Raw genomic sequence first — 18031 nt, 5'->3', positions numbered from 1 at the left:
AGATTCAGAGAATTTTGTTTCGTCACTATGCAGCAAGAACAATCAACTATTGATTGTTTGCTATTGATTCCTGGATCCTAAAACATCTACTGATCCTAAGCTATGCCTTATTCTGGGAATCTAGACTTATGGCCCATCTTGGACTTCTGTGAGATTCTTGCTTTAATTATGTTCATGCATCATGTTATGATCTCCCACTTGTATAAATTAATTTGTTCTGGAATACACACACATGAAAATAGATAATAACCTTATAATAAATTATCCTTTCCTTATAATTTGGCGATGTGGATAACTTCTTCTCATGAGCAAGCTCTTCTATCAAATACTGGTAACATTTATTACCATACATATTCACTAACTATACAAAAATCGTGAGTAATACATGTGGAAAGCTGACCATATCAAATCTCTTATTTCTAATCCAAAGTATTATTTTCAGAAAAATTTTAATCACTTTGCTAAAAAAGGTTAGGTAGAGAAGTTTTCAGAGCTCACTTTCATTGATTTTCATTACACTTTTATTTAGAATTTTGAACTTGGTGCTGAAAGTCTCTTTTTGCATTTTAATGAGAAATTGGTGACATTTAATGGTAAAGAAAAATATAATTCTTAAGTAAGGTTAATTTTAGGCAACTGTGTTAGTAATAGTTTTAAAATTCATTTTCTTAAAATAATAGCAAACATCTTTAGAACCTGCTAGTTGAACAACAATGAAGAGCTTTGTTTCACATTTTCCTTAGTCATGGGAATATTTAGATTGAACAGTCTGCTTTACACAATATTACATTTTTTTAGTTCATGTTTTATATGCTTCAGGAATAGTAAATATCTGAATTTTAAAAACAGACATTTCCTGAATGTCTTTAGCTCAATTTATTGATTTGAAAATACAAATTCTATAGGAATAATGAGATAAAGATTAAACTTAAATTGGATGTGGTAATCGGCCTCTGTCCTGAAGTTTAGTATTCATAAAATGACACAACCACACATTTATAGGACTTTAAAAATATATCTCATCTTATTGGTGAGCAGTTATTTGAGGGTATTTCCTTGGATCACTTCCTGATGAGGCAGGAAAAAGACAAAAGTTGATTTTCTATCATGTCAGGAAAATTTACGCTACAGATATCTAGATCAAAATATTTCTCTTTTCTCATTAACTTTTCAAAGGTGCCTTTTATCTCATATATTCTTGGCTTAATATCTTTTGTTATAGATTAATTTGTCATGAAGGTTCTAAAGATTGATGATTGTACAAAAATATAAATAATTTAACTGTTTTCTTCTTGTGTTTCATTTGATTTTAACAATGTTTTTCAAAGACAGGAATAAAAAAGATATCGTAAGCAAGTTAGGGTTGAAACAGAATGATAGTCTTGAAAAATAAAGCATAGAGGACCAAGTTTTCTTCATAAATAATACATAGGCAGGGGCTTATTGCACACTTTGTGGGATTTGCATGAACTTGTTCTATCCATAAGAGAAAGCTATTTCCTCAGTACAGTAAAAATAGTAAGGTTAGACTAAAGGACAAAAGGAGACATGCCAGAATAATTCCCTCACTTTCAGAAAGGACTTTATCCTATGGGAATTTCCCATTATAAGTAATAATCTTTCTCCAATTCACAATCTCCACTTGGTAAAGTTAAACCATTCAACAAGCAAAGCAGTCAAAGAATAAGTTTTTGTTGAAACAAAAGAGAAAATATTTCCAAAAGTAATTAAATTAATTACATTGTCTACCATTTAAACAAAATTCTGAGTTTACAGACGCTAGAGCTGGGCCAAAGACTGAAAGACCCTAGAAGCAGGGCACAATTCTTGCTGCATTATCACACTGGATCTAGACACAGATAACTAGCTTCCACTCTAAGGGAGCTGTAATTCATTACATGATTTGGTAGTAAAAATATGTAACTCTAGGATGATATTATAAATGTAGCTCCCATTTCCAACCAGAAAGTGACTCCATTTTCCCCCAAATTTTAAGCAAATAATTGTACAAAACTGTGTGGGTGAATATGAATATACTCTGTCCATATCACCTTTCATGAATGACTGGCTCTCCAGCAGTGAGGAGTAAGGTCATGTCCTTCCCTGGGAAGCCGACAACTCAACTCATGACTGAGCAAGGTGAGAGTACTAGGGCTTGACCATTCCAGAGTGACAACACAGAACACTTTTATGGACAATAGTGACTACAGAGCTTCACACTGGATCGATCAAGGCTTTGTTTGCCAAGTACTGCTGTCCAAATTAATTGATGCCCAATCCTGCTTCATCCCTCCTCTTTTCACAGGTGTTAATTCTAATGAAAATCTATTACCCCAAATATATCTCAGTGTCAGATTCCAAAAAACCAAAGAAACTGCCTAGGCTGACTGCCAAAAAAATAAAGCAAACACATATTCTGGTGTTCAGTACTGTCAAAATAGGGAGTTTGCCTTTAAGTATATGATATATTCATAAGTACTGTACAACTATTATAACATTGTAATATATTAAAGCATAAAAACCATATGTCTACATATTAGCAATAAAATGTAAAAATTAAAGATAAAACAATTCCATTTACAATAATATAGAAAAGAATAACACTTTGGAATAAACTAAACAACAGAAGTACAAATACTGTAGAGTAAATATTACACAACATTGCTGAAAACAATTAAAGAAGATCTAATTAAATGAAATGATATTCCTATTCATTTCAAGATCCAATATTAAGTTGGAAGTTCTCCACAAACTGCTCTCTAGATTCAAGGCAATCTCTATCAAAATAGCAGAGGACAAGAGCAAACAAACAATGATGAACACAATAAATGAAATTAAAAATTCTCTAGAAGGAATCAATAGCAGAATAACTGAGAAGAAGAATGGATAACTGACCTGGAAGATAAGATAGTGGAATTAACTACTGCAGAGCAGAATAAAGAAAAAAGAATGAAAAGAATTGAGGACAGTCTCAGAGACCTCTGGGACATCATTAAATGCACCAACATTCGAATTATAGGGGTCCCAGAAGAAGAAGAGAAAAAGAAAGGGACTGAGAAAATATTAAAGAGATTATAGTTGAAAACTTCCCTAAGATGGGAAAGGAAATAGTCAATCGAGGCCAGGAAGTGCAGAGAGTCCCATACATGGTAAATCCAATGAGAAACACACCAAGACACATATTAATCAAACTATCAAAAATTAAATACAAAGAAAAAATATTAAAAGCAGCAAGGGAAAAGAAACAAATAGCATGCAAGTGAACCCCCACAAGGTTAACAGCTGATCTTTCAGCAGAAACTCTACAAGCCAGAGGGAGTGGCAGGACATATTTAAAGTGATGAAAGGGAAAAACCTACAACCAAGATTACTCTACCCAGCAATTACCTCATTCAGATTTGACAGAGAAATTAAAATCTTTACACAGAAGCAAAAGCTAAGAGAATCCAGCACCACCAAACCAGCCCTACAACAAACACTAAAGGAACTTATCTAGGCAGGAAACACAAGAGAAGGAAAAGACCTACAATAGCAAACCTAAAACAGTTAAGAAAATGGTAATAGGAACATACATATCTATAACTACCTTAAATGTAAATGGATTAAATGCTCCAACCAAAAAACACAGACAGGCTGAATGGATGCAAAAACAAGACCAATATATATACTGTCTACAAAAGACCCATTTCAGACCTAGGGACATATACAGACTGAAATTGAGGGGATGGAAAAAGATATTCCATGCAAATGGAAATCAAAAGAAAGCTGGAGTAGCAATTCTCATATCAGACAAAATAGACTTTAAAATAAAGACTATTACAAGAGACAAAAAATGACACTACATAATGATCAAGAGATTAATCCAAGAAGAAGATATAACAATTGCAAGTATTTATGCACCCAACATAGAAGCACCTCAATACATAAGGCAAATGCTAAGAGCCATAAAAGGGGAAATCAACAGTAACACAATAATAGTAGAGGACTTTAACACGCCACTTTCACCAATGGACAGATCATCCAAAATGAAAATAAATAAGGAAACACAAGCTTTAAATGATACAATAAACAGGATGGACTTAATTGATATTTATAGGACATTCCATCCAAAAGCAACAGAATACACTTTCTTCTAAAGTGCTCAAGGAACCACCTGCAGGACAGATCATATCTTGGGTCACAAAACAAGTCTTGGTAAATTTAAGAAAATTGAAATCGTATCAAGTATCTTTTCCAACCACAACATTATGAGACTAGATATCAATTACAGGAAAAAATCTGTAAAAATAAAAAAAAAACATGGAGGTTAAACAATATGCTACCAAATAACCAAGAGATCACTGAAGAAATCAAAGAGGAAATCAAAAGACACCTAGAAACAAATGACAATGAAAACACAATGACCCAAACCCAATGGGATGCAACAAAAACAGTTGTAAGAGGGAAGTTTATAGCAATACAATCCTACCTTAGGAAACAAGAAACATCTCAAATAAAAAAACCTAAACTTACACCTAAAGCAACTAGAGAAAGAAGAACAAAACCCCCCAAAGTTAGCAGAGGGAAAGTAATCATAAAGTTCAGACCAAAAATAAAAGAAAAAGAAATGAAGGAAATGATAGCAAAGATTAATAAAACTAAAAGCTGGTTCTTTCAGAACATAAACAAAATTCATAAACCAAAAAAAATTTGATAAACCACTAGAAAAACCCATCAAGAAAAAAAGGGAGAAGACTCAAATCAACAGAATTAGAAATGAAAAATGAGAAGTAACAACTGACAATGCAGAAATACAAAGGTTCATGAGAGATTACTACAAGCAACTCTATGCCAATAAAATGGATAACCTGGACGAAATGGAAAATTCTTAGAAAAACACAACATCCTGAGACTGAACCAGGAAGAAATAGAAAATATGAACAGACCAATCACAAGCACTGAAATTGAAACTATGATAAAAAATCTTCCAAAAAACAAAAGCCAAGGACCAGTTGGCTTCACAGGCGAATTCTGTCAAACATTTGGAGAAGAGCTAACACATATCCTTCTCAAACCCTTCCAAAATATAGCAGAGGGAGGAACACTCCCAAACTCATTCTATGAGGCCACCATCACCTTGATACCAAAACCAGAAAAGGATGTCACAAAGAAAGAAAACTACAGGCCAATATCACTGATGAACATAGATGCAAAAATCCTCAACAAAATACTAGCAAACAGAATCCAACAGCACATTAAAAGGATCATACACCATGATCAAGTGGGGTTTATTCCAGGAATGCAAGGATTCTTCAATATACGCAAATCAATCAACGTGATACACCATATTAACAAATTGAAGGAGAAAAACCATATGATCATCTCAATAGATGCAGAGAAAGCTTTCGACAAAATTCAACACCCATTTATGATAAAAACCCTGCAGAAAGTAGGCATAGAGGGAACTTTCCTCAACATAATAAAGGCCATATATGACAAACCCACAGCCAACATTGTCCTCAATGGTGAAAAACTGAAACCATTTCCACTAAGATCAGGAACAAGACAAGGTTGCCCACTCTCACCACTCTTATTCAACCTAGGTTTGGAAGTTTTAGCCACAGCAATCAGAGAAGAAAAGGAAATAAAAGGAATCCAAATCGGAAAAGAAGAACTAAAGCTGTCACTGTTTGCAGATGACATGATACTATCCATAGAGAATCCTAAAGATGCTACCAGAAAACTACTAGAGCTAATCAATGAATTTGGTAAAGTAGCAGGATACAAAATTAATGCACAGAAATCTCTGGCATTCCTATATACTAATGATGAAAAATCTGAAAGTGAAATCAAGAAAACACTCCCATTTACCATTGCAACAAAACAAATAAAATATCTAGGAATAAACCTGCCTAAGGCGACAAAAGACCTGTATGCAGAAAATTATAAGACACTGATGAAAGAAATTAAAGATGATACAAATAGATGGAGAAATATACCATGTTCTTGGATTGGAAGAATTAACATTGTGAAAATTACTCTACTACCCAAAGCAATCTACAGATTCAATGCAATCCCTATCAAACTACCACTGGCATTTTTCACAGAACTAGAACAAAAAATTTTACAATTTCTATGGAAACACAAAAGACCCCGAATAGCCAAAGCAATCTTGAGAATGAAAAATGGAGCTGGAGGAATCAGGCTCCCAGACTTCAGACTATACTACAAAGCTACAGTAATCAAGACAGTATGGTACTGGCACAAAAACAGAAAGATAGATCAATGGAACAGGATAGAAAGCCCAAAGATAAACCCACACACATATGGTCACCTTATCTTTGATAAAGGAGGCAGAAATGCACAGCTGAGAAAGGACAGCCTCTTCAATAAGTGGTGCTGGGAAAACTGGACAGGGACATGTAAAAGTATGAGATTAGATCACTCCCTACACAAAAATAAGCTCAAAATGGATTAAAGACCTAAATGTAAGGCCAGAAACTTTCAAACTCTTAGAGAAAAACATAGGCAGAACACTCTATGACATAAATCACAGCAAGATCCTTTTTGACCCACCTCCTAGAGAAATGGACATAAAGACAAAAATAAACACATGGAACCTAATGAAACTTCAAAGCTTTTGCACAGCAAAGGAAACCATAAACAAGACCAAAAGACAACCCTCAGAATGGGAGAAAATATTTGCAAATGAAGCAACTGACAAAGGATTAATCTCCAAAATTTATAAGCAGCTCATGCAGCTCAATAACAAAAAAACAAACAACGCAATCCAAAAATGGGCAGAAGACCTAAATAGACATTTCTCCACAGAAGATATACAGACTGCCAACAAACACATGAAAGAATGCTCAACATCTTTACTCATTAGAGAAATGCAAATCAAAACTACAATGAGATATCATCTCACACCAGTCAGAATGGCCATCATCAAAAAATCTACAAACAATAAATGCTGGAGAGGGTGTGGAAAAAAGGGAACACTCTTGCACTGCTGGTGGGAATGTGAATTGGTACAGCCACTATGGAGAACAGTATGGAGGTTCCTTAAAAAACTACAAATAGAACTACCATATGACCCAGCAATCCCACTACTGGGCATATACCCTGAGAAAACCATAATTCAAAGAGTCATGTACCAAAATGTTCATAGCAGCCCTATTTACAATAGCCCAGAGGTGGAAACAACCTAAGTGTCCATCATCAGATGAATGGATAAAGAAGATGTGGCACATATATACAATGGAATATTACTCAGCCATAAAAAGAAATGAAATTGAGCTATTTGTAATGAGGTGGATAGACCTAGAGTCTGTCATACAGAGTGATGTAAGTCAGAAAGAGAAAGACAAATACCGTATGCTAACACATATATATATGGAATTTAAGAAGAAAAAAAAAGTGATGAAGAACCTAGGGGTAAGAATAAAGACACAGACCTAGTAGAGAATGGACTTGAGGATATGGGGAGGGGGAAGGGTAAGCTGTGACAAAGCGAAAGAGAGGCATGGACATATATACACTACCAAACGTAAGGTAGATAGCTCGTGGGAAGCAGCCGCATAGCACAGGGAGATCAGCTCGGTGCTTTGTGACTGCCTGGAGGGGTGGGATAGGGAGGGTGGGAGGGAGACGCAAGAGGGAGGGGATATGGGAACATATGTATATGTATAACTGATTCATTTTGTTATAAAGCAGGAACTAACACACCATTGTTAAGCAATTATACTCCAATAAAAATGTAAAAAAAAGAAAGAAATCAGAACATGCATACATTACCAACGTGACTGTAAAATGGTGCAATTGTTTTGGAAAATTAGTGATTCATCAAAACATTAGAGTCTACTCCTAGGTATATACTCAAGTTAAAGGAAAACACGTCCACAGAAAACTTTTACACAAATGTTTATAGCAATGTTATTCATAATAGGAAAAAGTGGAAGCACTTAAATATCCATTCAAGATAAATGGATAAACACAATGTTATATATTCACAAATCGGGTATTATTTGACAATAAAAAGAGTAGAATACCAATACATGTACAACATGGATGAACTTTGAAAACATTATGCTAAATGAAAGAAGTCAGTCATGAGAGGTGACATATTATATGATTCAATTTACATAAAATGTCCAGAATAGGGAAATCTACGTATAGAAAGTAGATTAATGGTCACCTAAAACTGTGAGTATTTTGGATGGCGGGGAGTTGGGTGGTGGTAATAAAGAATGACTGCTGATGAGTATGGGTTTCTTTTTGAGGTGATGAAAGTGTTCTAGAATTAGAATGTGGTAATGGTTGCCCTTTCTGAATATATTTTTTAAAAACGTTGAAGTGTACACTTTAAATGGGTAAATTGCATGGTATTATGAATATCAACAAAACTATTTTAAAACTCCTATTAGGAAGATATAATTTTAATTAACTCCTTTGTGCCCACATGCAAAGTATGTTACCTAGTTTTCTCTTTGAAAAGTTTTCAATAGAAAATTGTTTGCTTAATAATTTAGCATATTTTCACCTTTGTTTTATAGTTTTAGTTTAAAATCTTTAAATCTGTCATTTGGAGTATTTTGACTAAATATTGTTTTGCTCTTTTGTTTAATTTTCTATTTTAAATTTCAATCGCTGGAGGATAATTATTTTTATTATGAAGAGTATAATTTAAATGTTCCTGTTAAAAATACATGCTTCCTTCCCACGCTTATGAAAAAGAAGATACTTTATTATACTGCTAGGATTGTATTGCTCAACCACTTAAAATTTATCATTATCACAATCACTGTTTTGTATTTATAAAGTCCATTAGAGTCTATTAATGATTTTCAATTATTATTTAATAATTAAAACCAATGAATCATGAATGTAAGTGATAATCCTAAATCTTTATTATGTACATTCTGGGACACAGTACTCATGGACAAACTGTTCTGCAATTAATCTTGTTTAGGAGAAGTAATTCATACACACTTAAGCTATACATAGAAACTGGGTGTGATTGTGATCAGGGTTGTTGATAACCCCTTCATAAACTAAAGTCATGCCAACATGAGAATCCTAATAAATTTTAGTGGAGCTTGAAAAAAGAATAAGAAAAAGACATGTTAATTTCTCCAATTATAGCTGTATGTTTATCTATTTCTCTTATCTCATCAAATTTTGTGTCATGTATTTTGCATCTCATGTTTGGTGAATACACAATTAGAATCTTTATGTCTTCATGGTGAATTGATCATTTTATCAGTGTATACTGTCCCTTTTTGTCTCTAGTAATTTTATTTGTTCTGAAATCTACTTCTTTGGATAATAATATACTCACTCTTGCATTTGTTTCCTTAATATTTGTATGGCATATTTTTTTTCCATCCTTCGGCTTTGAATCTACCTTTGTTATTGAATTTGAAGTGAGTCTCTTATACATGGCATACAATTTGGTCATATTTTTCCTCCATTCTGCCAATCTCTCTTTGATTGAGTATTCAGACAATTTATATTTAGGGCAATTGTTGATAATATTAGGTCTTAAATCCATCATTTTATTATTTGTCTTCTGTTGGTTTCCTCTGCTTCTTTTTCTTCTGTTCCTCTTGTCTTGCCTTCCCAAGTTACTTAACACTTTTTGTGTTTTTGAATATATCTTTATATATTTTGCTTACTGGTTGCTCTGGGTATTGTAATAGAAATAGTTGATTTATTACCAGTCTACTGGTATCAACATTTTGAGTAAAGTGTGAAAGCTCTGCTTCCATTTAGGTCCCTTTACTGTCTCCACCTTTAAATATCATGTCGTGAGTATCATCTTGTGTTATAATTTTGTTCCAATCATTAAATATGATTTATAAAACTCATGAGGAAAAAGCTACTAATTGTATGTACATGTATTTCTGCTCTTTCTGTGCTTTTCCCCTTCCTGATGATCCAAAATTCTTTTATTATTGCCTTTCTATTTCAATAACTTCCCTTATACAATCTTTAAGGGAAGGTCTGCTAGTGACAAAGACATTTAATTGTCCTTTGCCTGAGAATGTTTTTAGTTACTTTTTTATTCCTGAAGGGAAGTTTTGAAATTTCAACACCTGAAAATTTTGTACTTCTTTCTTCTGGCCTCTATGACTTTACATAAGAAAAGTACTGTCATTAGAATTAGTATTCCCTTATAGGTAATACACCACTTCTCTCTCTACATTGATTTTTTTCTTTGTCCTTTATTTACTTATTTTTATTATTATTATTATTATTATTATTATTTTTTTTTTTTTTGCAGTATGCGGGCCTCTCACTGTGGTGGCCTCTCCCATTGTGGAGCACAGGCTCCGGACGCACAGGCCCAGCGGCTGTGGCTCACGGGGCCAGCCGCTCCGTGGCATGTGGGATCTTCCCGAACCGGGGCACGAACCCGTGTCCCCTGCATCGGCAGGCGGACTCTCAACCACTGCGCCACCAGAGAAGCCCTATTATTATTATTATTATTATTTTTTTTTTTTTTTTTTTTTGCGGTACACAGGCCTCTCACTGTTGTGGCCTCTCCCGTTGCGGAGCAACAGGCTCCGGACGCGCAGGCTCAGCGTCTATGGCTCATGGGCCCAGCCTCTCTGTGGCATGTGGGATCTTCCCGGACTGGGGCACAAACCCATATCCCCTGCATCGGCAGGCGGACTCTCAACCATTGTGCCACCAGGGAAGCCCTGTCCTTTATTTTAAAAAAACCTATTTATTTATTTATTTTTATTTGGTTGTGCTGGGTCTTAGTTGAGGCAGGCAGGCTCCCTAGGCATGGCATGCAAACTCTTAGTTGTGGCATGCATGTGGATCTAGTTCTCTGACCTGGGATCAAATCCGGGCCCCCTTAATTGGGAGCATGGAGTCTTAACCACTGTACCACCAGGGAGGTCCCTGTCCTTTATTTTTTAAATATAATTAACATGTTTCTTGGCGCTCTTTGGGTGTTTACTGTTTGGGACATCTTTAGCTTTTTTAATCTGTACGTTTGTGTCTTTCATCAAACTTGTGAATGTTCAATCATTATTTTTGTGACTACTCCTCCAGACCCATTCTTTCTCCAGTCCTGCTGGGTCTTCTTCAATGATATAAACGCTTGAACTAAATCTTTTATTATAGTAAGTAGGCAGTCATCCTGTTTTGGTTTAACATGCACATACCTGACTATTTGTTTGCTGTGTTTTCAAGGACAATTTAAAGTTAAGGACTTTTGCATGTTATTTTTGGTTGGCCTGGTTTATCTGGTGCTGCTGGGGCTCTAACTAGTATTTACTAATGCTACGTTAGAGGACATAAAGGTTTAATCAGCACCAGGCATCTGCTGTCCTTCAGTGGAGGAGGAGAATCTCAGAATTACATGGATAAAGAGAATTCAAGGGCTGAACAACTGTGTTGGCCAAATCTGTTCTGGCTCTGTTGGACAGAAACTGCCTGCTGGGATGGGCACATTTTGTGGCAGCCTCCCTCACCAGTGCCTACCTGGAGGCTATTTCAAAATTTTGTTTAATTGCCTAGAATTCCAGTTAATCATATAAAATTATTGTTTTTATAACATATTAATGTAATTATACATGAATACTCTCTTTTCTGTCTAGATTTTTATTTTTTTAATTAATTAATTTATTTTTGGCTGAGTTGGGTCTTCATTGCTGTGCGCGAGCTTTTTCTAGTTGCAGTGAGCGGGGGATACTCTTTGTTGCAGTGCATGGGCTTCTCATTGCAGTGGCTTCTCCTGTTGCAGAGCACAGGCTCTAGGTGCACGGGCATCAGTAGGTGTGGTATGCAGGCTCAGTAGTTGTGTCTCACTGGCTTAGTTGCTCCACGGCATGTGGGATCTTCCCAGACCAGAGATCAAACCCACATCCTCTGCATTGGCAGGCGGATTCTTAACCACTGCACCACCAGGGAAGTCCCTTTCCATCTAGATTGTTAATTAGAGTCTTAGATTTCAGAAGCTCCAATACTGCTATTCTACTATTTGTTTAAAATTTAAAATATTTAACTTGCTCTCAAGAAGAAAGTCTTTCAAGTCTTTTAAAATACCTAGAGCTCACTAATAGCCTAGTAGTTATATAGTTATTAAAGATGAAGTTCTTTTTTTTTTTCTATGAGCCTGACTTGTGATTGGGCATACTGGCTGGCAGCATATGCTTCATATGGAAAGACAAGGTAGAGATGATAGCATGGGAAGACCACACATTCTTTCATTCTTCAAGCATGATAGATAATGTAATCTGCAGGGTAAGAATCCCTTGGTTTGGAGTCAGGAAGACCTAGGCTTAAATGTTGTCCCCCCCACCATCTTCTAATTGTATAAACTTTACTAATTTGCATAATTTCTCCAGACCTCCTTATTGCTGAACAGTGAACAATAATATATATCTCTAGGTAAGTATGTCTTAAATGATAAAATGTAGGACGTTTCCTTTCATCAATTCTCAGTACCATTAGGGATTGTTCAGGTTGTAACTTGCCCCATGGTCAAATCAAATGTGACTATATCACTGTTTGAGAAGAATAATGAACTGAGAAGTTCTTTTTTTTAACTTCCTACAAATGGAAAGACATCAAATTTCCAAGAGTCTTCAACTATTTCTGACTCAAGAAATATAGCAAGAAAATGACTAAAATTGTAGAAACAGCTGCTGAAGGAATCCCTAGTTCCTCTAAAGAGCCCATTTCAACAGCACCAATTTCAGAGGATACTAACATTGCTCAGAGAAGTAGTAATAGTAACACAGATGAATAGGAAAGGAAAGCAAGTACTGAAGTAGTCCCATTAATGTAATCGCTCATCTTAATAACTTACTTTATAAAATAAGATTTATAGCTTTACAAGTCTACCTCTGCCTAAATATTATTCACTTATAGGAAATTAATATTCTTGAATAATTATCCTCAAAATGACTATTATTTTTAGCAAGGTATCTTGCATTAAGTGGAAAGAAATTAAGTTGAATTAATGGTTGAAATGTTTTTTGTTGTTTGTTTTTTGGTTTTTACTATATATTTTATGCCCTTCTCTATGGTCCTGGGTTTTAGTCAAACCATGTGCTAACTCAGAACTCAAGAACTCTGGCCCCACTCCAGACCTACAAATTAATTTTCTCTAATTATTCAAAATAGTTAACCATATGTTGATGTTTCTCTATATGTTGTTTAATTATTACTGGAATTCCTGGACATCCAGCATCTTAGTTTTATGATTTTTGTTCCATGTATATAGTCCAAGTTCTGTCTGATCAACATATACAGCATCAAGCCCTGTTAAATTCTGAAATAATATGCATCATGCCCACCTTTTTAACTGTTGTACTTATGCAACTGTTTTACTTATGCAACTGTTTTACTGTAAGGTAAAAGTCTCATATTGAATTTCCATTGTTCTAAGAATATTCAAGCAATCTCAACAGTAAGTTCTCAAAATATGTTTACTATTGTATCTATAACATGATTTATTATATTACTACTATATTTTCTTTTTTTAATCCATAGCTTAAAATACATTTATAAGGCATTAGTTATAACATGAGAAAATATTTTTGTTATCAAAGTTAGGAGGGAGTATTTAAAATAACATATGACAATGTCAATAGCTAACCTTTACTGAACATTTGCTACATATCAAGCACTGTTTCAAGTGGTGTATATGTAGAAGTGTCTCAACTATGGGGGAAAATGTAGTTAGAAAAATGGGACTAGAAATTCACCAACAATATTAAAAAGTTAATATCTCCAGGTGATACAGTTATAAATAATCTTAGTTTTTTCTTTTTTCTTTTCAGAACTTTCAAATTCTAAGTTTTATTTATATATTTTATTTACATTTATGATCATGTACTATTATACTAATGAGGAAAATCTTTGTATTTTTTAAGTTGACTATCTTTTCAAGAAAATTCAGGCCACACTGAACAACAGCAGAACAGATTTTCATCTAATCTCCCCTTGATATAGGATACAGAAAAGTCAAAACAAACAAGTTTGCAGTTTCTTACATATATTTTGGTAATCCTGTAGCAGCTAATCCACAAGTACTACATTTTCATTGTGCAATTTTCTTTGGAATTAATTTCCAACTTCGCTTCTACACTCAATCACAATTTTTAGACTTGTTGAATATTCCTGCTTTTTTCTATTTTTTGAAATAGTTTTCATTCACTTCTTTATTTATTTGTTTGTTACCTTAAACAAAACCAAATTTTCTACTTTCATATCTGGACTAGACTTTAAGACTCCATACAGTACTACCCCTACCTTCAGACAGATAAAATCAAAGTTTTTCCAGATATTGAAGACTTCTAGTTTTTAGACTTTAAGACTCCATATAGTACTACCCCTACTTTCAGACAGAGAAAATCAAAGTTTTTCCATATATTGAAGACGTCTAGTTTTTGAGCCACCCCCAAAAATATGCAATTTCCTTGTTTTTAAGTACACAAATACTTAGAGACTATAAAGACTATGGAGAAATATAGAAACAAAGACTTTCAAACTAACAAAACGGAAGTGTTCACTGCCAGAACACCTGGATTAACACAAAGAAATAGAGTGTTTTGGAATGAATTAAGTGAAGGTGAAATAAAATTATTTTTATTTCTTCTTAAAGATATATATATATATATATATATATATATATATATATATATTTTTTTTTTTTTTTTTTTTTTTTTTTTTTTGCGGTACGCGGGCCTCTCACCGCTGTGGCCTCTCCCACTGCGGAGCACAGGCTCCAGACGTGCAGGCTCAGCAGCCATGATTCATGGGCCCAGCCACTCCGTGGCATGTGGGGTCCTCCCGGACCGGGGCACGAACCCGTGTCCCCTGCATCAGCAGGCGGACTCTCAACGGCTGTGCCACCAGGGAAGCCCCTTAAAGCTATATTTTTAATAGCTTTTAAAAGATAACTAAGGAAAAAAATAGCAATTCATTTTGTGCTCATAGTATATATAAAGGTAAAATGCGTGACAAAAAATAGAACAAGGGTATGTAAAAGGAATTGTACAGTATTGCAAGAACCTTAAATTACAAAGGAAGCAGTATGATATTCTTTCAGGTATACTGATGAATAAGTTACAGATTAATAGAAGCCCAGCAAGAGGAACAGAATAAAGATTTTTAATTCCATCTTCTCAGCTTAAAATGAATTGAGAGGAATCATTCTACAGATATGACTCAGAAAGAAGAGCATAGTGTTAAAGTACAGAACATTATAAGTTACTGTAAACATCAAATATAGGAAAGTCTTAAGTTGTATATCAAAAGAACATACAATTTCTCAAAGAACTCACCCTTCCATAATTATGAATTAAGTCAAAATAACAGTAATACTATGAATTTCAGGCTACTGAAATTATTTTCTCCATCTGCTGTCTAACGCCTTTCTATTCAAAGTTTAGTCTGTAATCCAGTAGCACCTGCATCACCTAGAGTTTGCTAGAAATGTAAAATCTCAGGCCCCAATCCAGACGTACAATTTAACCAACCTCTAGTTGGTTTGTATGCAATTACATTTTAGAATCATTGTTCTACTGCATTTCTAGATATATTTAGATAGTATTTCTTATGCACTGATGAATGAGTCTGTTCTGTTGGCACCACAGTTGTTTCCCAATTAATCATACCACCTAACATAATACCTGCCTACTAAATGCAGGTGTGCTGAATGACTGTGTAAAGAAATGAATGAATGATCTACTTGGAAACTAACACCTACAATAGCAGTAAATTTTCTGCATCTCCAAACACAATGTCATGTTCAGCACTGGAAACAAATGAAATTTTTCATTTTAATTCTGATAATTAAAACTTGTTTTTCCTTCCCTTAAAAAATACAATATTAAATTTAAAAATGAATAGCCTATGTACTTAAGTGTCTGAAAAGTATTTTTATACAAGTTTTTAAAAATTTTACTATGAAATTTTAGGCTTAAATACTGGATAGATTTTTCTGTCATCATTCATTTTACAACATTTAAAATATGTATTTGCTAATTAATAGTTAATGCTCCCACCTGGTTCCACAAGAGATTTGAATATCTGGCAATAAAAAAATCCCTTATACTTAGTATAAACAAGTGTTCCATAAATATATAAAGAGTTTTCATGTTATTGTGGCCATTACGTAGAGTTGTTTGATATTCTCTTTTTAAGATTTACATTAAGAATCCAGAATTTAGAGACACACAATAGTAATATCAATTAATAATAACAATTCATATAACTGTCCTTTACATCAATCATAAAATCAGTCAGGTTGGTTTGATTTTCCTAACTAATGGCTACACAGAAGAAAAATGGTAACATCTGTGTCCTCAAAGAACTGTCTAGACTGAGTCACATATTCAACAGATTTTGAAGTGTTTGTTGTAAGTGTAAAAGTTGTTTTGGGAGGAAAATTGGAGTGGTACCCAACATAACAAGGGGAGGTAAAACATACACATAGATGAGATTTTAAATGTATGCTTTAATATTTTTTAGAGTTACTTTCTCTTGGCTCTTTAGTTCTGAACATACAAAAACAACTCACTATCCTGAATCTAATAACACTCAACAAATAAGATAAATTTATTTGAACTGTGGAAACCATGTTTATGAATTCTAGTTATGCTCCCTATTCACAATGTGAAAATTAATAACTTGCTTCAACTCTTTGAGACTCAGTGTCTTGCTCTAAAAGGAATAATCACTATCAAGAATGTTATAAATATCAAATAAGGAAGTATATATAAAAAAATTGTCAGAAAATTCTCTTAAATAATTAGTAAATAATTTCTGATTATATCTGTAAATATTTTTATTTCAGTTATTTCATGTAGTAGCTTTGGAAAAGAAGAAAATGTACTACAGTACATGTCTGTACAGTACAGTACAAATATGACTGTAATAAAATGTTTTAAACATGGCATTTTAAAAAATTATTTAAAAAACCACAATAAATCAACATCAATTTAATTATAGAACCAAATTGTTAGCACATCAGAATATTAAAATTTAAAGCAAAATAACTATTCATGCACCTGCAAAGGAATAATACTAACAATTTAAAGAGACAGTTTTAATTTTCAATACTATTGAAGATGAGAAACTGATTTTTTAAATAATTTACAATAAAGTTATAACAAAAAACATAATACCCAGCAAAACACATTATATCAGTATAAATGGATTTAATAAAAAAACAGAAGTTCTATTATTCTATTTTATTTATAAATTTTGTTATATATATATCAAAAAATATAAGGTATTAGCAATTACAGAGGTATAATTTCTTCATATAATTTTCTAGTTTACTCTCATTTTCTAAATACGTCTCCAATTCCTAATGTTTTCTTAAAAGCATTAAAAGCCAAATCAAAATATATAGACAAAATGTTTTAATACACAGAGAACAAAAAGTAAACATGTTGTAAAACGTGATTTGGAGGACTATACTATATATGCAATTATATTTACATATGGGTTTTAAAGTGTATATTAAATATAATAAGGAAAATAATCATGAAAGGCATAGTAATTTTTTTCCCTAGAAGCTTAGACAATGGAAGGAATCTAGAATATTACCTAATGGCTTCAGAATAGCAAAATATATTTCAGGCTATGAAAAGAAAATGGATTTTACAAGAAATAAAAGAAGTGCTATCCAACCTTACTCTAAAGTAATATACAGTTATATGTGTATTTTTATTTGTATTGTAAATATAACCATTACTGTTCTTCTTTCCTTTTTTCAATGCTTATAATGTGCCATTCTCTAAACTGAGTGCTGGAAATACATCAGCTAGCAAGGTTAGTTAACATGACCCCTCCTTTCTAGAGGTGACAGAGCACACTAGCAAAAAGCATATAGTTTGGATTCAGGTTCCTGAGTCCAAATCAGGCTTGGCCTCTCACTGGCCTTTTGACTTGGGAAGATGATTTAACTTCTCTTTGCCTCAATTTCTCCAGCAGCAATACTGGAAGGCATATGATTCCCTCAGAAGGCTGTTGTGGGATTAAACTGCTCAAAATGGAAGCTCATGAAGAGCATCTG

The sequence above is a fragment of the Mesoplodon mirus genome (genome assembly GCF_964341445.2).
Source record: "Mesoplodon mirus genome assembly, chromosome: 16".
NCBI classification, from domain to species: Eukaryota; Metazoa; Chordata; class Mammalia; order Artiodactyla; family Ziphiidae; genus Mesoplodon; species Mesoplodon mirus.
This window is presented reverse-complemented; position numbering follows the sequence as displayed.